The 25161-nt window shown below is 39.8% G+C and overlaps 1 protein-coding gene across 4 annotated transcripts in view; it reads left to right on the top strand.

Moving 5' to 3' along the window:
• Positions 1 to 25161, top strand: part of DYM (dymeclin) — a 350855-nt gene that overhangs the window by 244535 nt on the left and 81159 nt on the right. The gene's annotated exons all lie outside the window — the stretch shown is intronic.

Genomic DNA, 25161 nt, shown 5'->3' with positions numbered 1-25161 from the left:
GCCACTCCAGCTTCCTCCCTCCCAAGCTGTAACATGTCCTGTGAGGGTCGTGTCTTCAGCCACCTGACCAGAGTCATGAAGTCCTCATTCTCACTTCACCTGGGAGAGAGAATCCAGTTGGCTCTGTTCAGATCAGGATGCTACCCTGGTCCTGTAAGCCATGGTCAGGGGACAGCAGCACTAATGTACTCCCTTGATTTCACCCACTTCAAAGATAAAGAGCTTATTACCACCTAACTTCAGAGGATGATGACAGAATAGAATGGGAGCAGCTCGGGGATGAGCATTATGACAGGAAGGAGAGAACATTCAGAGTTCCTTTAGGGCAGTGTCACTAAATGCAACAGTTCTTATATTTTGTTGGAACATGGCTTAGATGATGATGCTAAAAATCCTCATGTCATAAACCTCAGAACTTGTCCATCAAGTCTAATAAGGACCTCCCTGCATCCCCCAACGACAGCTCAGTGGGTTGATGTTCAGAAACTTCACGAGAGAATTTTGAAGCTCTGGGTTTGAAGTGGTGATGCATGCCAGACAGCCGGAGAGTTGTTTTGTTTCCTGTGGTTTGTTTCATTTCTAAATGGCTGTGCTGATAGGAGACTGTGGGAACAGCACCCGGTCCGGGTAGCAGTCGCTGACAAACAAGAGATAGCCGTGAGCGTTCACAACCCGACCCGTGCTGTTTGTCTTCTTTTGTGTTTATTGTGTGCGTGTGTGTGATGCTGTGATCTGTCATTCCCATTAAGGTATTAAGTTTGTAATTCCAAAGTATTTCTCTCTTATCAAAAAAAATATATATCTTTTCCTAATTGAATATTCTGAACTTAAAAAAAAAATAGCATAATAGCTCACTTCTATCCGAGCCATGACTTGTTATGGGAAAAATATTTCTTCCTAATCACTTCTTGGAAACCTCAGTTGGGGCCTCAGAGTGGCAGTGGAGATTGTGTTTATTGAGAGCTTGAAGTCAATGCATCTGTAAATGTTTTGTGATTTCTTATACAACTGTCATTTGCTTATGTAGTACTCCTGTGTCATTTCTTTCACAACAATGTGTTGAATGAATTTAGTCTTGACATTGTGCCAGCAGCATCCTCCTGTAATCAGAGACCAGAAAAATGACAATGTCTTTGAGAAAATGGGTCGTGTTTAATGTATTCGCCAATCATGGTGATTATGCAGTGACGGGACAGGTTGAACTCCCAACGGACATATGACCTCTACTGTTGAACTTGACAGTTTTTAGAGTTGCTGACTTCTTCTTGCATGAGACTTTCACTAAGTAACAGTGAATTCCCTAAAGTATCTGCTCCATAGAAATGCTGGGAAAATTCCATTTGGAATCTGTCATTGACAGTCCTCATTTTAGCAGCCATGCCACAACATACTCCAAGTGCATTTATGAACTTGAATTTTGCTGCCTTTCCTTAGAGTTAATTGAAGAGGGTGGGTGGCCCTGATTCAGTGGTAGTGACAGTAACGGAATCACTGCAAGGCAATTGAGGAACACGATGGCAGTCGTAAAAGTAAGTACATGTTCTTCTTCCGAGGTAACCGGCTGTTTTCACTCGTCATTCCCAGTGTTCAAAACACCATGAGCGAGGTGCATATTTGAAACCACATCCTCACTGTCACTCTCTTTTAAATTGGTCACTAACTGGGAGGGGCGCCTGGGTGGCTCAGTCGGTTAAGCCTCCGACTTCAGCTCAGGTCACGATCTCATGGTCCGTGAGTTTGAGCCCCGAGTCGGGCTCTGGGCTGATGGCTCAGAGCCTGGAGCCTGCTTCCGATTCTGTGTCTCTCTCTCTCTCTCTGTCCCTCCCCTGTTCATGCTCTGTCTCTCTCGGTCTCAAAAACAAATAAACGTTAAAAAAAATTTTTTTTTTTAATAAATAAATAAATGAATTGGTAATTAACTGGGAAAATAAAATGTGTTTCCTTTTTCCCTCCCTAGAAATTTTAATTAAATGTCTCTGTCACCAGCCACATAAAGCTCTGTGTCCTAGACTGATGCTTTCGACCACGTATTTGAAAAAGATGGAAAAGGAAAAGGAAAGGGTCTACATGCAGCAGTGGAGATTGAATGAGTTTAAATAAGTGCTTAAAATCAGGAATGTGTTTTTCTTCTCACTGTAATACACAGAGTGCTTTGAGTCTACCTAGAGGTTTCTGAGTATATTAAGAAAATATTTATTCTCATTATAGTGTGTAATTCACAAGCCAGTTGAGTAACACCACAGAAAACAATAGCAAGCTACCAAAACATCAGTATTAATTCTTTAGTACAACCTTGTTTGTCAAAACATCTCAAGGGAAACCTGAAGCCTTCCACCAAGTTCCAGATAATGAGGGTACTGGTCCGGCTGCTTGACAGGAAATAAAATTTCAGTGAAAAAAAATTGCACTCAAGTCCTCTTTGGGGAGAGAGAACCCGTAGTGCAGAGAGTCATAGCTGGTTCTGCGGTCTTTGTACAGGGGCAACGTACATGTTTCGCGAAGCACATGAAGTTCAGTTGACGACGTGGCCGCGCTTTGGTATCTTTATATCAGGATTTCCTAAAAGTTAATTCAGTGACTAAAGGGACAGGAGAGAATTGTTAGAATCTTTCAAGATTTTTTAAAATTAAGAATAAGTCTCTGGGCGCCCGGGTGGCTCAGTGGGTTAAGTGTCCGACTCTCGATTTCGGCTCAGGTCACGAGATTGAGCCCCGCGCCTGGCTCTGTGCTGACAGTGCAGAGCCTGCTTGGGATTCTCTCTCTCCCTCTCTTTCTCTCTGCCCCTCCTCTGCTTGCTTGTGTGTGCTCTCCCTCCCCCCCTCCCCCATAAATAAAGATTTCCAAAAAAAAAGTAAATAAAATAAAAATAAGCCTCTAAAACAACTTTGGTCATATAACAAACCTGAATCTAGAAAGTGAAACAAAAATAACAAATGAGTTTAGTTGCTTTTTAAACTATAACCGTGGTTTTTCAATTATGAATGTTATTACAATGTCACATAAGCTTTATTTCCCTAATTTCTAACAATCATCTTAGCAACTATTTGAGATGAGAAGACTAACTTTATTTTAGGTGGAACCATAAGGAACCAAATTATATTGTCCTTTGATCATCAACAAACTTGGGAAACTTTCTGTAGGACTGACTCTACCATCTAATAAAAAAAAATTTTTTTTTAATGTTTATTGATTTTGAGAGACAGAGCATGAGCAGGGGAGGAGCAGAGAGACAGGGAGACACAGAATCGAAAGCAGGCTCCCGGCTCTGAGCTGTCAGCCCAGAGCCTGATGGGGGCTGGAACTCACGAGCCGCGAGATCATGACCTGAGCCAAAGTTGGACACTCAACCGACTGAGCCACCCAGTTGCCCCTCTACCATCTAATTTTAAATGGTGAATTCAAGGATGTAAACCAAAAAGACCCAGCCAAAAAGATTAAGGAGACAGAATCAGAAAAAAACAGCTGAGGTATAAACAGCAGCTAAGAGTTTATCATTGAATCTAAGCAAGTATAATGCTACTAACTTACATCTATGTGTCTGTGTACACACACGTACATGCACACACATCCCAATGGTTTTCAAAGTCTCATTTTTATTCTCCTTCTCCTGTACCACTGTAGGGTAGAGTTGTCCAGAAGCTACATGGTCAATGATCATTTCATTGCTCTGGCAGCTCACAGAATGCGTTGTGTTCTTGTGTTTTAAATTGTTCTTGGCTTTAATTTGTAATATAATAAATACCACTACATATAATCCACATAAAAACAGTTTCTTAAGAGCATCAGAGATTTTTAAGAAGATAAAAGGCTCTTGAGATGAGAGGACCAGTGGTATACATGATCTGTTGCACACACACAAAGAAGGAGCAACTAAATATATGCTCTTTTCTATCCTGTAATTGTTTCATTTGTAATATCTTCTCTCCTAGTAGGATTGAGTGCACTTTGAAGTGCGCATGAGTCTCTTGTGTCTTAGGCTGAAAAAAGGAGGCTAAATATTAACTGGTTAATTGATGGGGATGAAGCTCTGTCTCCGCACGCCTGCACGCTCTTGCCGGTGTCCAGAACTGAAAAGGAGTCTCAGGCCTAAATTATATCTGTATGACATTTAATTTGAATGGTTTGGTCATTTTCTTAGTCAAAGAAGATTAGTTTCCAACACATGTCATGGATGTGTGTAATTTTTTAAGCTAAATTATATATTTTCTCATTAATTTGTACATGATCTTTATATCACAGTTGCTTCTTTCCTGGGGTGCCTGGCTGGCTTCCTCAGTGGAGTATGTGACTCTTCTTTTTTTTTTTTTTAATTTTTTAATTTGCATCCACGTTAATTTGCAACCACTGTTGCATAGTGCAACAGTGATTTCAGGAGTAGATTCCTTAATGCCCCTTCCCCATTTAGCCCATCCCCCCTCCCACAACCCTTTCAGTAACCCTCTGTTCTCCATATTTAAGAGTCTCTTATGTTTTGCCCCCCTCCCTGTTTTATATTATTTTTGCTTCCCTTCCCTTGTTTTCATCTGTTCTGTGTCTTAAAGTCCTCGTATGAGTGAAATCGTATGATATTTGTCTTTGAGTGACTAATTTCACTTAGCATAATACCCTCGAGTTCCATCCATGTAGTTGCAAATGGCTGGAGTATGTGACTCTTGATCTTGGGGTCATGAGTTCAAGCCCCATGTTGAGTATAGAGATTACTTATAAAAATTAAATCTTAAAAAAAAAAAAAAAGAATTGTCTCTTTCCTATTCAAAGGGTAGTTGGAGCGTTTTTTCCTTTTAGTTCAGTACACATAAAACAGGTTGTTCAACGTCAACTCGATCTAATAATTTGCTGTCTTAAATTGTAGCTTCCTAAAGAGCAAAAGCCATGTATTTGAGCTTTGTTCTGATCAAGTCTTGACTGCTTATCATTATCATTCTACATGGAACCCCAAAATATTGCTAACCCTGGAATATGTCATTTGACTTACCTTTTGAACCAATACTCTCCTGGCTCTTGTTTATTTTTGCTTTTAGACATTTCATTTCTTCAGAAAGAGGCTACGAGGTATTCTGAACTGATTCTGTACGACAAGGAATTACTTTTGGGTGTTTATTCCAGTGATGGTGACATTAAGAAAGATCTTGATCAAACTTCTATCTGGGAATTACTTTAGCATGATGTGAGAGGTAAAAATGAAGTAAGCATAGCGCCTGTACACAGGGAATCTGAGAGGCTAATGAAAACAAGTGCACAACTAAATTACAATTCCATGTGACATATTTTATAAGGTGGCTATAACCAAACCTGGGGAGTTTCAGAAGAGGAAGAGAACAATTTGGGGGGAGTAGGAAAGGAATTGGGCCGGTTTTCATGGAAAGGAGTTGCATTTGAGCTGGGTAGTACTTTTAAGAAGAGAGATTAAGTCGGGAAAATAATCCAGGAGTTCTGCTTCTTGAACAAGGGCATAGAAGTGAAAACGGCACGTCGTCGCCATAGGGTTTCTCGTGTGTGACAGGGTGTCTGGCGTGTAAGAACGGCTCACACCATACCCAAAAATTAGCTCAAAATCTAGCAGAGACCTTAAATGTAAGAGCTAAGACTATGATATCCTTAGAAGAAAACGCAGGACTAAATTTTAGGTGACAAAAGAAAAACAGATAAATTAGACTTCATCAAAATGTAAAGCTGTTGTGCTTCAAAGGATATCCCATCAAGAGAGTGAAAAGACAGCCCACCGAGTAGGGGGAAATACTTGCAAATCTTATATCTGATAAGGGACCAGGATTCGGAATATGTAAGGAACTCTTAACAGCTCAATCACAAAAAAGGCAAACAGTCCAAATTTTAAAAACGGGTGAATCTTTTGTAAGCTGGTTCTGTAATGTGTATATCTTACGCATAGCTATCTGGCCTTGGACAGGTCATTTTGCCTCTCTAGGCCTCCGTTGCTTCGTCTGAAAATCGGAGTAACAGTAGAATCCACTACGCAAGATTGTTGTCAGGATTAAATGAGAGTCCAGGTAGGATCCTTGGCACAGCCAAGTGTTTAGTAAGTGTTAGCTCTTACAGATGTGCTGTGCAGTTCATGTTTGGGAAAGATATTCTGGGGCAACAGGAGTTGGTTCAGAGGATGGAGATGCCTCCACACCCTCTAGTGACAGGGAAAATTCCTGCAGGCTACGTGTGACCTCATCAGATGGAGGAGGAGAGATAACGGGAGCCACCATGAACTGACCACAGTTGAGTGGTACCATCAGGAAGCATCTTTAATCTGTCTTGAAATATCTAAGTAGTTATTTGGCACCAAAGGGTGAATCTCAGCCCCATAGAGGGGCCTTCACTCAGCATGCTCCCTGACGTTAGAAATATACCAGGGCTGAGTGTGTCCCAGAGTTCCTAAGATGAACCAAACCAGAGTGACCACCAAAAGCAAAAGCAGTGTCTTGTGTTGGCATTTTTCGAGTCCATCAGCCACTTTTCCTGAATGCCAGACACTCCACTAGGCCCTGGGTGAGGCACTGAGGGGTTGGATGCTCACCGATCCCTGGATATACAACTAAGCACTTTTTTCCATCGTGCTTGCGTCTTGCACGCGAAGGGGGGTGTGTCCACCTCCCCCTACCTCTCTCATCATGTGCTAGCTTGGATGCAGGAAATCTATTAAGAGATTCCAGGGTCCATAGTATGGCAAGTGCATGGACCCCCGAATCATCTTACTGAAAGCCAGTTGGGTACCCTGTTGGACTGTGATGCAAGAGAGCAATAATGCTTTTACTACATTACAAAAGAAAATGGGCACAAAGGATCTGAATAGTCATGTCTCCAAAGCAGATATACAGGTGACCGGTAAGCGCTTTGAAAGATGCTCAACATCATTGTCAGAAAGTGCAAATTTTGGGACACCTGGGTGGCTCAGTCAGTTAGGCATCTGACTTCAGCTCAGGTCATGATCTCACGGTTCGTGAGTTCAAGCCCCACATCGGGCCTGGAGCCTGTCTCAGATTGTGTCTCCTTCTCTCTGCCCCTCCCCCACTTGTGCTCGCTCTCTCTCACACTCTCTCTCTCTCTCTCTCTCAAAAATAAATTTAGGGGTGCCTGGGTGGCTCAGTCGGTTCAGCGTCCAGCTTCGGCTCAGGTCATGACCTCACGGTTTGTGAGTTCGAGCCCCGTGTCGGGCTCTGTGCCGACAGCTCAGAGCCTGGAGCCTGCTTCAGATTCTGTGTCTCCCTCTCTCTCTGCTCCTCCCCTGCTCGTGCTGTCTGTCTCTCTCTCAAAAATAAACACTAAAAAAATTTTTTTTTAATTTAAAAAAAGAAAAAAGACAGTGCAAATTTCAACCACAGTGAAGTTTCCACCACCAAGATGACTTATCAAAAGACAGAAAATCACAAGTGTTGGTGAGGGTGTGGAGAAATTAGTACCCTCATTCAACTCATGGTGAGAATGTAAAATTGTGCAGCTGGTTCGGAAAACAATCTGCAGTGCCTCAATAAGCTGAACATGGAATAATCATATGACCCAGCATACGATGATACTCTCAAAGAATTGAAAACAGAAGTCCAGGCGAAACGTGAGTGGTCATAGCACCTTTATTCCTAATAGGCAAAAAATAGTAACAATCCAAATACCTATCAACTAACCAAGAAGTGTGGTATATCCATACAATGGAATATTATTGGATAGTTAAAAAAGAATGAAATACTGATAGGAGCTTCAACATGGATGAACCCTGGAAACGTTGTACTAAGTTAAAGAAGTCAGTAACAAAAGGCCACATGTCATTCATAGGAAATGGCCACAACAGGTCCACATCTTACAGAGTTAGGTAGTGGATGCATCGGACTGGGGATGTGAAGCAGAATGAGGAGTGACTGCTGAGGAGTACAGATTTCTTTTGCAAATGATGAAAATGTTTTAAAATGAGATGGTGGTGATGATGCACAACTCTGTGAATATACTAAAAGCCACTGAATTGTACACTTCAAATCAGTGAGGTATATGGTGTATGAATTTTATCTTGATGAAGCCATTTTTAAAAAGTAGTGCTTGGAGCACTAGGAAAAAAGAACTATTTGTCGAATGGGCTGGATAGATACCAGCTTGACTGGCATTGTGGCATAAGGATGAATGTCGGAGAATAAAGCTCATACTTTGAAAAAGTTCATATATTCAGGGAGGGAAACTGTGTCTTGAGCAGTGATTTGACTTGAGAAACTGTTAAAGTCAGTCAGATCTGCAGCTGCACAAAGGTGTGTTTGTTTTTCAGCCTGACTTACGAACAAAAAAGTGCAAACAAGCAAAATATCCGTTAACGGGGAACTGATTAGAAAAAGTATAAATTCATCCAGTGCGATATTCTGCAGCCATTTTTATAAAAACCAAATCCAGGCCATATGGGTTTGTGTGAAATGTAACACTTAAGTAACCAAACAACAACAAAAAGAAAAGAAAAAAAACCCAGAAAACAGAGAACTTTGTAGTATGTAGGTTATACGTACATTTAAAAATACGCCTTTAGTTTTTCTGGAAGATGCATAAGAAACTAATAAATAGTAGTCACTAATAAATAAATAGTAGTGGGGAGTCAAACTGAAGGCCAGCAAGGGCAGAGAACTTGTACTTTTTACCATATACTTTTCTTTACAGGCTCAGTTACTGAAATTTTTGCCAAGGACACCCGGGACTTACTTTTCCCTTCCTTCCCTCCTTCCTCCTTTCCTTTCTTCCTTCCTTTACCATTTTAAGATAACTTTTGACTTACAGAAGAGTTTTAAGGAACTTCCATATACCCTTCACCCAGCTTTCCCTTTTGTTAATATCTTACATGACCACAGACCATTTATCAAAACTAAGAAATTAACCTTGGTCCGTACTGACTCAAATCCAGATCTCATGCATGCTTTACCAGTTCTATCACTGATGCCCTTACCCTTTTCTAGGATTCAAGCCAGAATCCCACATTGCGTTTTGCGTCACGTCTCCTTAGTCTTTCCTTGTCCTTCTTGACCTTAACATTTTTGAAAAGTACTGGTCAGTTAGTTGGTAGGATGTCCCTCAGTTTGGGTGTGTCTGGCATTTTATCACGATTAAATTGACGTTATGCATCACTGAGAAGGGTACTGCAGAGGTGACATGCCCTTCTCGGTGCCTCATGTCAGGGAACGCATGACGTTAGTGTATATTGCTGGTGACGTTTACCTGCATTTGCCTTGATCGGTTCACTATAGTGATATCTGCTAGGATTCTTGACTGTGCACTTGCTGATTTTTCCCTTTGTAATTACTCTGTATTTGGGGGAGATTCTTTGCGACTGTGCCAGTATGCTGTTTCTGCTTAAACGTTATCCCACAAATTTTAGCATCCAGTGATCTCATCTGCATCTTATATTGCTGATTTATTAGTGATTTTCTATTTGTCTCATTCCTTTTACATCTGTTGAACAGTTCTGCAAGGAAGATTTGTCACCTGTCCTCAACGTATTCATTTATGCAGTTATGTATGTATATCAGTGTGAACTCATAGATCCTAATTTTATTCTTTCTTTGTCTTCTAATCCAGGGCTATTGCTATTTTGTTGTTCAGGTTATTCCAACTTTGGCCATTAGGAGCCCTTTGGGGGTGCCTCCTGTGCCCTTTGAATATGCTCAGACCTTTTTCTTTTTCTTTTCTTTTTTTTTTTTTTTTTTGAGATATTCAAGATGTTCTAGCTCATCAGGTGTTTCCCCTGCTCCAGCTCTGGAATCCACCAGATTCTATAAAGAATCAAGATCTTTATAGCTGCTTTCATAATGAAGAAACTGCTCTTAAAAAAACCAGAAAAGGAAATCTTCTAAATAACGTTGGTAAACATCTCTAAAGAAACAACTGCTTTGATCTCAAATAGATCTCAAGCCCCACATTGATTAGGTCCCAGGAAGTTTCTTCTTTAGTACAATTGATTTTCAAATTCAAATAAATAAGCCCTCTAGCAAGTAAGCAAACCTCCCCCCTTCCACTACTACTTTAATTACAAACCAGGCCTGACTTTAACATAATCAAACCGATTTTCTTGGTTGTATTGTAACTTGGCTTTGGACACACTTCTGAACTAGACGTTTCAGAAATGCGCTGAGAATTCTAAGGGCAATATTTAGTTGGAAGACTCTCCTCTTATTAAAAAAAAAACAAACAAAATTCTTCGTTCTTAAAAAGCACACCTCCATTGAGGGAAAGAATATTGCCCTTTCCTTATTCCTGGAAAGGATGTTTGTCCTGTCTGTTCTTAAGGAGTATGGTAGAGTATTCTTTTTAAGGACTTTTAAAGAACAATTATCATTAAAAATACTTAAATAACTCTTATGTTCTTTCCTCTGGCTTGTAAAAGGAAAATAGGATGCATTTGCATTGAAGTCTGGCAATGATTAATTAACTTTCGAAGCAAAGTTTAAAGAGTACAGAAAATAACCCATGCGTATTAAATTCAGTAGCAGTATGTGAATATATTTATAAAAACTAGTGATAATGGGGTTTTTTTTCCCTTTCCCATTGTGCTGACAAAATTCTTACCTGCTGCTGTGCAGAGCGAATATGAAAATACCTTTTCCTGTCAGTCTCCAAGTTTTATTTATTTAAGAAATCTTAATTTAAATTTTCTGTTTCCTCAAATTTTGAATGTTTTTCTCTATTTCTCCCTTTCTGACTGAGTTTGTAGTTCCTAATAGGAAGAAAAGAAGTCTTCTATTTGGAATTTTCTTTGATATATCCTTGATTTACATGGCAAATAGAAAGCAGCTGTCTATTTAAGCATCTAATTCTTGAAACCATAGTCCCCTCAAGCGTCATCTGGAAATAATGTAGCTTGTAAAACAAAGCTAAGAAGAAAAGGCAATGTTTGTTTTATGTGGGATGAATGATTTCTGTTAGGGTCCTTTAATTCGGCTATTATGAGGGTTATTAAAAAGCAGTATTACAAAAGAGGTTTAAATGAAAAGAATTTTTTTGAGCTGGTATCTTATTATTACAGTTGATTATAGTCAAAGCTGCAAATGTTTTATAAATGGCACTTTATTTTTGTTTCTCCAAAAAAGACCCCCAAAAACCAGTAATCTTATTCATTGTATGAGTGGAAATTCAACTCTTTCCTTAGCTGATTTAATTTACGAAACAAATTATATTTGAGAATTCAGCTCTCCCTGTTTTTCTGGAAGTTTCATGGATTTCTGAAAAATTCTTAAGAATCCTTACAAGAACATTTGAGGAACACCTTACAAATGCAAAAACGAACGTGAAAGCATCAGAGTTTTATCCAGACTTCAGGTATTAGAAGATTCGATCAACACCAGAGAAAGTTAAGCCTAAATTGTTTATTAATTTACTCATAGATTATTTGAGTTTTTGAGATGTGAGTTTGGAGGCCTCTGTCATGAGAAGCGGTATATGGAGGGAAGTAGAAAGGCAAGTTCATTTGTGATTTGACATTTGTTAGAGGCGTTTTCATGATTGGAGTATATTGGTTTTCTTCTTTTGTTAATACAACAAAGCAGTTGTTTTTGGATAATTGACATATAAGAACTAAATTCAGTCCTTAAATGTACTTGCTGCCAGGGAAATGATATTACTTAGCATGTTTGTTTAATAACGAATAGCGCATGGTTAATTATTTTCATGCATTTGAGGCCCCTTGTGATCTCTCACCTGGTACCCTCTGTGATCTCAACTTTGCATTTTGATTGAGGTCACCAGAAGAGTATTGTGTTGTTGTGAAACACGTCTATTTTCCTTGAATGTGCAATGCTAGCTGACCATGTTAGTGACTGAATTAATGCCATCCTTGTTTGGATCATATTCTAAGGCTACAAAGTACTGAGCCTTTAATAATTAGGTACGCTCTCTCTTACGAAGTTGTTTCATACTGGTCACTAATTCAGATAAGAGTAAGAGTAACTTTTGTTTCACTGTGCGTCGCGCTTTCACTTATTAACCAATTCCAAGTACTAAATTCCCCGTACCCATTGGGAACGCTCCATGATATCATCACTCATACTTGCCTGGTGAACAGTTAGTGATAACGGTTCCAAAGGAGCTATGCATGCATAAACACGCTCCATATGGCACTTGAAATTCCTTATTCTTTCCTCCCACATGTTGTTAGCTGCTACCATTTTTTTCAGGTACCTTTCTCTTCCCTGGGAGGACACCAGTAAAGATAAAACTCTCTGCCCTCTTGAAGCCTACCTTCTCATAGGGAGAGCTCTGTAACGATTGCAAGCCCGGGTGAATGAATGAACAAATGAATGGCCTGTTAGAAGATCCCGTGGGAAAATGGAGGATAGACAGGGATGGAAAGCGCTGGCAACGGGAAGTTAGTGGTGACAGTGGGCGGCCAGTGGAGTGCCTTCCTCATTGAGAAGGCAACATTTGAGCAAAGACAAGTCAGGGGGCTGTGCCAAAGACGTGTGCTGGTGAGATGGAACAAGGCATGCATAGGGCTTCGGGCAGGAGCGGCCATGAGCCTGGCAGGGTGTTGAGGCTGGGAAAGAGATGATCTGGATGCTGTGGATAATCACCTTGAACAACTGCGGGGTGGAGGAGTAATCCAGAAAAGTTTGAGATAGAGCAACAGCCTGAGAAGCAGAAGACCTGTGCTCCGTCTTTTTCTTACCTTTAACTTGCTGTGAGCTTTGGCGACTTACTTTGCCATTCTGACGCTTGATTTCCTTGCCTTTAAAATGTATCTTGAAGTAGCTTTTTTGCGTGTAATTTCCTTAACATTAGCATTCGCTGGTTCCCTTATTTCTGCGAGGATGCACTGGGCAGACAGAAAGGGATTTGTCTGGATGATTGTTGGAATGCACAATTGGAGGAGACTCCACTCGCCTTGTATTCGGTGTGAACGATGTCCCCTGAAACACGGCCTAGAATATGGTATGAATATTGTGCCCTGGAGTTACACGGCGGTAGTGGGCCCAGGTGTAGGAAGAGGCTTAATAGGAAATACAGAATCATGGTGCAGATCCTTTCTTTAAGGATTTGAGACAGACGTTTTTAGATGTCACAAAATGACGGACATATTTGTAGATAAACTAAATATCAGCCTATGTTTTATAGAATGCTATAAATAAAAAGGCTTCCCTGAGAAGGCATAGTAAAAATTTGGGGTGGTTTTCATTCAAGTCTCCTATAGTAGAAGGGCCTTTAACTACATCAGTATATAGAGTGGTTGAGAGTGTCGCCTTTGTGAGAACAATTCTTAGAAGATGGACCCAGCCTTATATTTTTTTTAGTTTCCTGAAATTTCCCTATGGAGGCAACAAAGAAAATGCACCCGCACTCATTCACACTAACATCTGCAACAAACGAGATGGCAAAATAACCACCGGAAACCCAGAATCCAAGAGAGTGGATACAAACTACCGAGAACTACAAGATCCCTGTAGTGTCTGTGTGGGAGGAACTAGAAGGAAGCAAAGAGATCTGAGAACAGGAGGACCCCAAAGTAGGCAGAAGGGACTCACTGGAAAGCATACTGGAGAGGCCAGTTTGAGAAAAGCACCTGAAACTCTTAGGGGTTTTGCATACTCTAATTCACAGTTGAATGTAAGGCGTCTGCTGTAAGATCTGAAGGAGTTCTAGACTTTGGGCCCTATGAACTTTTAAAACTAAACAGCTGAAGCTTTCTTCTAGAACCAAACCCCACACTGACGTGAAGCTACTAGAAATACAGCCCACAGAGAAGGTCAAGGACACTAAGCAAACTAATAAAAAGTTCAGATAAATGTCGGGCTAGAGAAGAGAGCCAGAAGATCCCAAAAAGAATGTGGCGGTATTTAGGAGCACTTCTCAAAAACTAAGAAAGGTTTGCCCTAGTGTCCTGAGACTAGAAAGTGCTAGACCCACCCCTCCCTCCTAAAATGTTAGGAAAACTAACTTTATTAGAAATGAGCACAAGAGAAAGGTCAGTCAAATCCAGTGCAAAGATAGAAGATAAAAGAAAATGAAGAGAATATCTGTAGTGATAATGAAAGCATGAGATGCACCCATAAAATAAATGAAAACTCTTACATAACTTTTCAAAACAACTAAAAGAAACTAAGAAAATGATACAAGTTAAAATAGAATGGGGCTCCTGGTTGGCTCAGTCAGTGGAGCATATGACTCTTGATCTCGGGGTCGTGAGTTCATACCCCACATTGAATGTAAAGCTTACTTAAAAAAATAAGTACTGGAAAACAGTATGGAGGTTTCTCATAAAACTAAAAATAGAACTGCCCTACAACCCAGCAATTGCACTACTAGGCATCTATCCACGGGAGAGAGGTGTGCTGTTTTGAAGGGACACGGCACCCCCATGTTTATAGCAGCACTATCAACAATAGCCAAAGTATGGAAAGAGCCCAAATGTCCATCAGTGGATGAATGGATCAAGAAAATGTGGTATATATATACAATGGAGTATTACTCGACAATCAAAAAGAATGAAATCTTGCCATTTGCAACTACATGGATGGAACTGGAGGGTATTATGCTAAGCGAAATTAACCAGAGAAAGACAAAAGTCATATGACTTCACTCATATGAGGACTTTAAGAGACAAAACAGATGAACATAAGGGAAACAAAAATAATATAAAAACAGGGAGGGGGACAAAAAAAGATACTCATAAATATGGAGAACAAACTGAGGGTTTCTGGAGGGATTGTGGGGGGGGGATGGGCTAAATGGGTAAGGGGCATTAAGGAATCTACTGAAATCATTGCTTCACTATATACTAACTAATTTGGATGTAAATTTTAAAAAATAAAAATTAAGTTAAAAAAATAAAGATTTTTTAAAATTTTTTTAAATAAATAAACTTTTTTTAAAAAGTAAAAAAAAATAAGTAAAACAAAAACATAAATCAGAAATATAAAAACTGAAATGGGTAATTTTTTTTCTTAATAAAAGAATCATTTCAGAAATGTCATCTATACACAGGTATCTAGTAAATAAATAAATACAATGCCTTAGTAGAAGGTGAAAAGGATGAAAAACTTGAAGGCAAAAAGGAATGAAAGAAAGAAAAAGGATTTGAGAGAAGCTAAAGAATATAAAATACGAATCTCCCCCCCCCCCAAAAAAAAGAGAAATACTAAAAGCTATACTTCAAGAAAACTTTCCGAAAATAGAGAAGAAAACAGATTCGAAACTGCATGTGGAAGGACAGTCGGTACCAACACAGAGATAAAGAGAAAGAAATTGAGGGGTAGCCAGGCAAAAAAGACCAGGGCACTTTTAAGGGAAGAAAATCAAACTATCAACAGACTTTTTGACAGCAGTGTTTTATGCTGGAAGAAAATGGAATTACATATTGAAGATACTCAAAGAAAGCACATATAAGCAGGGATTTTATACCCCACCAAACTGACTTGCAAGTAAGTCAGGCACAGACAATCTTACGAAATGTAGGAACTCAGTGTTGTTTCCTTCCTGAGGACTGTCTCCTACTCCTGTCTCTGAGTAGTGACCAGCAAAGGTTTTCCAGAAAGAGCCAGATAGTAAATGTTTTAGAGTTTGTAGGCCACATGGCTAGTCTCCATTGCCTGTCTTTGTACGGGGTGTTTAGTTTTTGTTTTGATTGGTTTATGTAGCCCCTTTAAAAATGTAAGAACCATTCTTAGCTCAAAAGGTCGTATTAAAATAGTCCACAAACACGATTTGGCCCATGGTTCGTTTGCCAACCTCCATGCTAGAGAAGGAGCTTTGTACAACCACGACGATTGGACAGACCACACACATAGACTGGTGCTACATTTTGCTCAATAGAAGGTTAAGGGAGAGGCAGAAAGGAGCAAGTGTAGTGAGTGAAGGCTGTATTTCTGACAAGTCTTAAAATACGGAGAGGACCGTGGGGAGAACATGTGAGAAGCAGAATAAGCTTGCTGATCAGAGGTAACTAGGAGTTCCAGGATTATTATTTCAGGTCGGATTGTGGGAGAGAAGTAGAATGTAAGAGAGGCAGTTAGCTAATTTCAGTATCGCTTATAGTAGTGAACCAACAGAAAATGACGAAGAATGAGAAGATGAGAGAAATGATATGTTTTTCAAATAAAGATGACCATTAGAATAAAAACACAGACTTCCTAAATACCAAAAAAAATACTAAAAGACAAAATATAAAAAGACAGCGAACAAAATAGACCACATATCAAAAGTCTCCTTATTGAAAAAAGACTTAGATACGTATGAGTAGAACATAAAATTATATGACAGCGTTGGCACCAACCAAGCTGATCTTTAAGGCTCCCTCCGTGAGAACTGGTTGGGTAACCTTCAGTGCATTCACACAGCAGTGTCCTGTGCAGCTATAAGAACAAATAAATACTTCTATATGAAGCTCTGCATGCCACCACATCATCATCCTCAGGATAGGTTGGTGATATCCACTTGTATCTTTTTTTTTCCTTTTATTTATTTTTGAGAGAGAGAGACAGAGTGCAAGCAGAGAAGGGGCAGAGGGAGAGGGAGACACACAATCCGAAGCAGGCTCCAGGCTCTGGGCTGTCAGCACAGAACCCGACGTGGGGCTCAAACCCACAAACCGTGAGATCATGACCTGAGCCGAAGTTGGAGGTTTAACCAGCTGAGTCACCTAGACACGTCTATTTTGGGGAGGAAAAAACCAAACAAACAAACAAACAGTGGGGGCACCTGGCTGATTCAGTCGGTAGAGCATTGACCCTTGATCTTGGCCATCTGTTCGAGCATCACACTGGGGGTAGAGTTTGCTTTAAACAACAGCAACAACAATGGAAGGATAAACTGTAAACTGTAAAAATGTATATATATATATATATTTTTTTTTTTTTTTTTTTGAACAGTCACCTATAAGGAGAGTGAAGGAAAGTGATAGAGAGGGATAAGGCAAGCCTCTGAAGAACTGAAGAACTATCTATGTAGTTCCTCCCATATAGAGTTGAACTGAATACTAGTGATGATACAAGAGCAAACCTCTAACATGTAAATACATTGGAATAAGGGACGCCTGCGTGGCTCAGTTGGTTAAGCTTCCAACTTTGGCTCAGGTCACGATCTCGCGGTTTGTGAGTTGGAGCCCCGCGTCAGGCTCTGTGTTGACAGCTCAGAGCCTGGAGCCTGCTTTGGATTCTGTGTCTCCCTCTCTCTCTCTCTCTGCCCCTCCCCTGCTCTCTCTCTCTCTCTCTCTCTCTCAAAAGTAAATAAACATTAAAAAAAAATTTTTTTTAAATACACTGGAATAAATAAACCTAAATGTATAACCAGTTGGTGGCGTATCCAACGAACCAAGTGACTCTTCATACCTGGTAGGCTATACCTTAAGGACATAATTGAAAACAAAATTAAACTGTTTCACTAATCTTATGTGTGTAGAAGGCTTGTCATTGTTATTTCAAGAAATGTGTGTGTAACATGAGATAAAGCCAATGAACAATTGTACAGTATTCTAATTTCGCTTCGCTCATTGCCTTGGGAACCTGGATTCTTGGCAGGGAAGCAGCATGTGCAGATGTAAAATAGGAGAGATTGAGTAACACCCCTTTGATCTTAGTTTGAATAGGAAGTACCTGTATGGACTCCTGTTCTTGTTTGTTTAATACCTCTGGCTGTGGTTAGTTGTCCTCCTCCTGCCTTTTGAACTCATGGAAACAGTGACCCACCCAGTGACGTAGTACCGAGCGCCGCTAGCAACCAGGTTTCCACTCAAAGGAGCGAAGAATTTATCCTGCCTTTTATACAAGATGGTAAGAAAACAGCAGAGAGGGGAAAGTTCCTCTTTGGAGAAGTAGTCCAGCTAACAACTGAAAAGAGAGAATATGATCATTTTGCAGCCCTTCATAAATTAATGGATCCGAGCCCTGAGCATGAGTGACGCTGAACTTACAAAAACAGACAGCCAGACCTCATGTGCCCTCCAGTGTGGGACACACCACTGTTTATGAAGTAGTTTTGTTTCAAAAGGGAAAAAGAGTCAAACCTGATCTGATCAAGCCTTTAGACTCAGCTGCCAATATGCTGGAAACATCCAGAACAAAGAAACCTTCACCACCATCACCAAAATCCAGATCTCAAGGAACTACATAGGACAAATAAGCTGGTTTATGCAACTAATCAATTGCGGTGAAAAAAGGAGAGAAACACTTTAATAAAGACCAATTGCACTATAAAAACTTTATTTGGATCCTCATTCTGTTTTTTAAAAAAGAACAAAGTTTTTTTGACCTAATTGGATTAGATTGACTGGGTATTTGATAATTTTCAGAGATTGCTGTTAACTTGTCTGTGTGTGAGAATGGCATCACGGTTATAGTTTTAAAAAGAAAAATGTTTATCTTTTGGAGGTACTTAACAATATGCTAATGACTGAAAGATATGTCTGGAATTTGCTTCAAAATAACACTTGATGGGGAGGAAATGGAATATAAAGAAACGAGACCGGTATGCAAATTTAAAAAAATAAAGAATTTTTTAGGGGTGTCTGGGTGGCCCAGTCAGTTAAGTGTCCGACTCTTGATTTCAGCTCAGGTCATGGTCCCAGGGTCATGGGATTGAGCCCCGTGTCAGGCTCTGAGCTGAGCACGGAGTCTGCTTCAGATTCTCTCTCTCCCTCTGCTCTTCTCCCCGACTTGTGCTCTCTCTCTCTCTCTCTCTCTCTAAAATTAAAAAAAAAAAAAAAATTGTAAAGAATTTTTCAAAAAGACACTAGTGGGAAAAAACAGAAAAGAAACGAGATTTGTCAAGACTTTCACCTCAGACATACCTGGATTTGAATCCTTCTGTCTCTTAGTAGCTATGTGATAGTAAGGAAGTTACTTAATTTTTTTGAGTTTCAGTTTCCATATTTGAAAATAAGCACAACAGTCCTGTTACGAATTACTTCTTATTAGTTTTTACATAGGATTAAGTACAGTAAATACCAAAGTGAAACAGCATATATTCAAGGAGGGCATCATCCATTTAAAACACATGATTTTATTTGTGTCCTGTTTTGCCCCAGACATTGAGTACACAGTGATGAATGAACAGAAACGGACCCTGCTGCACCTCAGGAGCTGGTGGAGGGGAAAAAGCCACAGTCATTTAGCAAGTAAATAAATGTGACATTATAAATAGGGCTAGGGAAAATAACTGTGACATGATGCGAGAGAATTTTGAGAATCTCAGTTTAAATGGGGGGGGGGGTTGGGGAAATGGGGTATTTGCTCTGTGAGAATTAAACTGAGACCTGATAGATGAGTAAGAGTCTGCCAGAGGAGGAGTGGGGATAGAGCGTTTTAATGGCATGTTCAAAGGTCCTGAAGGGGGACTGTTTATTCAGCAAAGTGTAAGCAAGCCAGAATGTCTTGAAGAGTGGCATTAAGTAAGCCTGGAGGTATAGATCGGTGCTGTTCCTTGTCAGGAGTTGGGATGTTACCCATAGTTGGGGCATTAAGTCATTGAAGGGTTTTGAACAATGGAGTAACTGGTACATCGGTTTCAAAGGTACATCAGACCTTTGAAAAAGTGATTTTGAGAGGTGATTTAAAGAGGTCAGAGTTGAGGCCCGTTAACTCAATCCGGTGAAAGATGAGAGTACGCTGGCTTGGAATCCGAGAAGTCTCAACCAGAGATGGAAACATAGGTGTCGTCTACCCGAATAAGGTATTCAAAGCCATGGCAATTGATGAGAGCACAATGAGCGAGAAAGAGAGGCAGGAGAAGGAAAGAGGGATCAGTGCAGAGCTCTGAGGGCTGAGGGGCCTCCAACCTTCAGAAGCTGGATAAAAGAGGAAGTGCTTATAACAGGGGGAATTAGGGAAACCCCAGGTGCATGGTGTCAGGTAGGTGTGTCTTAGAGGGGAAGAAATGGCGAACCAAGTGTGGATTGAAGATTGAGGATGCCGTGAAGGTTAGAACATAGCCACTGGATCTGGCAAAACATAGATGGGATCTGGGCATGTAAAAGTGGGAATTATTGTGACTAGTAGAAGCTGATAGGTAACTAGATTAATGATGAGAAGATTCTTTAGAGATTACATTTTTAAATTGAAGTCTAGGAAGGAAAGAAAATACAAAACTAACTATTTTCAATCTCCTATTCAGCCTTTCTTACCTTAGAATATGTCTATACCCCTATTCCTATTTCTTAACATAGCCAACTTTATGAATTCTTGTGTGGATGGATGGTGAGAGTTAAGCTTGTTTAAAAAGCAAGTTAGTACTTTAATAATAATTTATAATAAACCTCATAGTAGCTAAATATCCCGATTCATTTAAATCTATATGTCAGAATTTAAATTAAGTTACGCTTAATCAACCAAGTGGAAAGCACTAACATTAAAGTGTGTTTTCACAAGTCAGATTATAGGAAGCTCCAGGTAGCCCCATAAAAGTCCTGGGATTACTTCCATGAGATCGTAGGACATATTTAAGCATCTCTTACATTATATAGTAAGCCTTGCAGTCACCATCACATCCATGGTTCAGAGGAAATACTCCTTAAAGCATTTTTTTGCTTTATAAACGTTTGTCATTTTCCTTTCTAAAAATTGTAGAGGAAAAGATTTTGAGAACTGAGTACAAATGAGCAAAATGCGTGCTGTGTAACAAAGGATGGGGGGGTGTGCACATGCACACACACACACTTGCAGGCACTAGCCTTCCCCAAAAGCTTTATTGTTTTTTTCTTTTCAGTCTTACATTCTTGTGTCCTTACTATTATGTTACTTGTGTAGAGCCTTCTGTCCATTGAGTTCAAAGCACTTACAATCATCAAGTCATTTATTTCTTGGATTTATTGAATAGGTGCCCATTGTTCAAAAGCCTGTGGGCGTAAGTACAAAGTTATAAAAGCACACAAATTAAATCTAATAGCACAGGAGCAAGAGAGGAAGCCGGCAGGATCACTTTTGAGCCTGTTGGGAATGCCAGACTCTTAAGAAAGAAAAGAGGAGAAAACAAAAGAGAGGGAATAAAACCACCACCTAGGATTTGTCCTGTTCTGAGAGTTACAAAATACATTTGTCTGTCAAAGGGAGTGACCATGGGGTACAGTTAGGAGAAGCCCAACTGAATTTAGAAAATGCTCTGAGTCTCACAGTCTCAGATTCGACTCTAGTAAAAAGAGCATGAGAAATTATTGTTCCTGTCCCTCATTTTACAGATAAGACCTTCACATACAAGGCCCTGTGGTTAACTGCTGTTGTCTCAAAGCAGGGTCATAACATTTGAAGCATGATCTTTTTCTCAGATTCCCAGTTAGATCTTGCTTTCAATTCTTTTCAGCATTTTAGAGAGACATCTATCTCTTTTTAGTGGTCTCCTTCATATAGTGGTTTTAAAAAATGGATATTTTCATAGTTTAGTAAATTAGAAAAATTTAAGCTGATTTTGAAATTAATTTAGAAGAGGAAAAGCCTCAGTTTTCAAGGGTAAGAAATCAATAGACAATTGAAAATTATAAAATTAAAAATTGAGACATAGCACGCGTTCTTTCAGAATTAAGACTACAGATGTTAGAGGAAACAGATAAAATGGTTCAAAATCCTTGCCTCTGGGGAGGTGGGGGTTAGAGAGAGGCAAAGGGTGGCCCAAATCTGGTAGTAGCCTTGGCTTTTAAACTAGGCTCATTTGTTAATTTGATAAAAGTTTAGGGAGAAGAAAAATAAGAACAGGAAACCAAGCCCTCACGTGCAGTATTTGAGATCGTTTTCAAAACAGAGTTTAATGCGTGATTGCCTGTCTTAGCCCGTAAAGTAACAGACTCATCAGCACCCCCACACTGTGAACCTTAGTTGGATTGTTGGTAATTCAAGGGAGATTGGCAAAAACTGCTAATACATTATGCAGTCCACAATTAGGTGTTTCCTCCTACTTCTGGAAGTCTTATTTGATTGGAAATCTAATGACACCGAGGGACACTTCTGAAAGCATGATGATGCGATGTCTTAAATGGGACCCTTCCTCTGCTGCTGTCTTCAGGTCTTTGTCTAAATTGTATCCACTTATCCTCCTGTTTCTCCCTTTTCTCTGCCTTCACCGAGTTTCCCACAATTCACAAGCTCTCCCACCAGACTCGACACGCAGTACAGGCAGGGGGTTACATCGTTGGTCACTGCTTCAGTACCGCTCCTCGCTGGGTACATTTTCAGCACAGCCATCAATCGGTATTTGTTAAACGAATGACAGATTTCACCTGGGAATATTGTGTGGGCTAATGGGTAGCTACTGGGAGGATTGATTAAATTGCATCAATTAGCCCAGTAACCTGAAGGAGTTAATAAAACTTCCCAGCTGCCTAGAGTACATTGAACCAGACCTACCGTGGCCGGTAAATTACAGGGGAGCCCAGAAGCCTGGGCAGGTGTTCAGTTCCTTGCTGTTAGCAAAGCTCTTAGGAGGTGTAAGGAATATTCAGATAGCAACTGTTCCGAGATCTTTTATAAAAAAGGCAGCTTGTAACTGGAATTTTGTATATGCGGTTAATTCATTGTTAGTATCTCCCTCCGTGTCTCTGTTTGTCTGTCTTACAGCTTCTGTACCCTTTTGGCTCGACATGTTTGATTCCCCATCCAGTCTCCTTACATTTTAATTGACATAAAGTTGAGGTTTTTAAGAAGGTTATCGTCATTCCTCTGTTTGGCTTGTTGGCACCCCAAGTTAGAGTTAACTTGACTGTTGAATAAATAAAACCCAGTAAATTAGTTCAAATAATGTCACAACATATTTCCTCACTATAAATCAAACACCTACAAGGGAAAAAAACTGCTTCCTAAAAATTTTGCTTGGAGAGGCACTTTTATTAAAAAAGTAATAACAAAATTGCTAAAATTGATTTTATACTGCCATTTTCCGGTTCTTTGGATATTTGAGAGTCCTTGTTCGCCTAGCTCCCGGTGTGATCTCCTGGTAAAACCAAATGATTTTCAGGAACATTTTAAGTGAACATTGGCTTTATTGATGAAATGAGGTGGAGATTTGTCTGTAATTGCTGCTGTGCACATTCAGGTCCTTGCCAAAGTTAAGCAAATGGCGTCTGTTCCAAGAGACGTATTGCAGCCCGGATCTGTGATGGGTGCCCATGTGGTGAGGCAGCACTTGTGCTGGTGCCTGTCTAATAACACCTCTGACTTTGGACTGAAGCTGCCTGTGTCCTGTTTACAAACTTACAAGACAGCTGGCCGAAGGGGATTATCATTAAATTGCCACTTAGTGGTCTACAAACTGTAGAAAAGACTGCATCTTCTTCATATTATGTCCTTGTACTGCCTATAACTGTGCTTTTTTTTTTTTGAGATTTTTTTAAAGTTTATTTATTTATTTTGAGAGAGCACAAGTTGGGGGGGGGGGGAGAAAGAGAGAGAAAGAGAGAGAGAGAGAGCGTGCGCGCAAGAATCCCAAGCAAGCTCTGCACTGTCAGTATAGAGCCCAGTGTGGGGCTTGAACTCATGAACCATGAGATCATGATCTGAACCGCTTAACACTTAAGTCGGCCACTTAACCAACTGAGCCACCCAGGCGCCTCATCTGTGACTATGCTCTTAGGAGAAATTCCACCAAGTGAATTTTAGTTTTGTTGCCGTTGAAACTAACACGTGTACTTGAAAGTTCTCTTGTTACACTACTTGTTACCCTAAAATGTCTTTTGCTTGCATTTCGTATCTTCCTCATAACAAAATCCTTTCCTTATTCCCAAATTGGTACAAGTAGACTCAAGAAGTGTAATAGGAGATGAGCAAGGGGGGAATCACATTCCTTCTTGCCAAGTAGATTTTTGACTGAAGAGACTCATTTAATAGCTCTTTTTCTATGTTTCTATATTAGTATCAACTTTTTCTTTGCCTCTAAAAAAAGATTTCCTTTATGCTACATTAGGGTTTTTCCCATCCTATTTTGATTTTATCTTTTACATATTGGTAGTTGTTGCTGCAAACTCCTTTCCAGGAAAAATATCCAGAAAATAAAATTAGGCATCTTCTTCTTACAAAGAAGTCAGCACCATGTAGCAAAATGGCAGGCAGCCCCAACTCATGGCTTCACCGACTGCTAGGCCTGATCCAGAGGTGAGCCATTTAAAGTCACATCCATGTCAGCGTTACAGGTTAAGTTCCATTCCCCAAAACTAATTTCATATTATACAAACACAAAAATAGATTAAAATGAATGTAAAGTTTGTATTTTATAACACTGTATCACGAACAACAGCAAGATATAAATTGGGCTTATATATACTTTTGGGTGCCTTTGAGGCTTTTTGAAAATGTAAGTCCATTGACAGACTAAAGACATCTCATTTTTAGCAACTCTTCTTGTAGTAAGCATTCTTCATTACTCTAAGGACCGTCAAACTGCTTTTAAAATTAGTTTCTGCCCAAGAAATAAATCGCAAATTTAATACAGAATTGCCTCCCAAAGTTTTTGAATGGTAATTGCTGGGCCATAGGTGGTTTCCATGGCAACTTTTTCAGTGATTCTTTGCTCTAATTGTAACAGAAGACTGAGTCAGCCTCATGGCTATTGACCTTGACTGAATTGTGAGCATTGGCAGTTGTTTGGGCAAACATTGATCCCAGTCATTAGACAACCATAAATACAACTTTGGACATTATATGGAATATAGTTACAGTGCAGTGGGTTTCAGTTTAAACTGTCTTCAATCAGGGGCCATGTGTATTTCAGCATTAGAATTGGAGTATTTTTGAACACGGTATTTCCTAAAGGAATTAGCCATTTAGTATAACAACAGCATTTAGGTTCTTAAAGATCTCAGATTCACAGTTAGCTCGGTGCCTTTCACTGCAAGGCACTCAAATGTTCTACAATTCAAATTTCAACATCCTGGAGGCCTTTCTCTTTAAATAGACATGAAAGTGTAAGTCAGAAACATTACAGTTGTTTGTCTTAGTGCCTGATAGAGTTCACTTCCCTCTGAAATACCTCTGTCTCTACTAAGAAACTTTCATTAGTACTGTTGCTTTTACTAGTAAGAACAACAAGTTTTGAACTGCTGCATGTTAGGCATTGGGGCAGGTGTTTTTATTCATTTTCTTGTTTCCACTCCACTGTAACAGTTCTGCTGATAAAGAAATCCAGGTTTAGAATCTTGCCCAAAGTCACATGAGCGGTAAATTGGAGAACAGGGATTCAAAGGCCAGTCAGGGTGACCCCAGAGCCGGGGCTGTTAACTCCTGTGACAGTATTCCT

Source organism: Panthera pardus, unplaced genomic scaffold (genome assembly GCF_024362965.1).
Source record: "Panthera pardus isolate Hobbes unplaced genomic scaffold, ASM2436296v1 HiC_scaffold_15, whole genome shotgun sequence".
Classification (NCBI taxonomy): Eukaryota; Metazoa; Chordata; class Mammalia; order Carnivora; family Felidae; genus Panthera; species Panthera pardus.
This window is presented reverse-complemented; position numbering and strand designations above follow the sequence as displayed.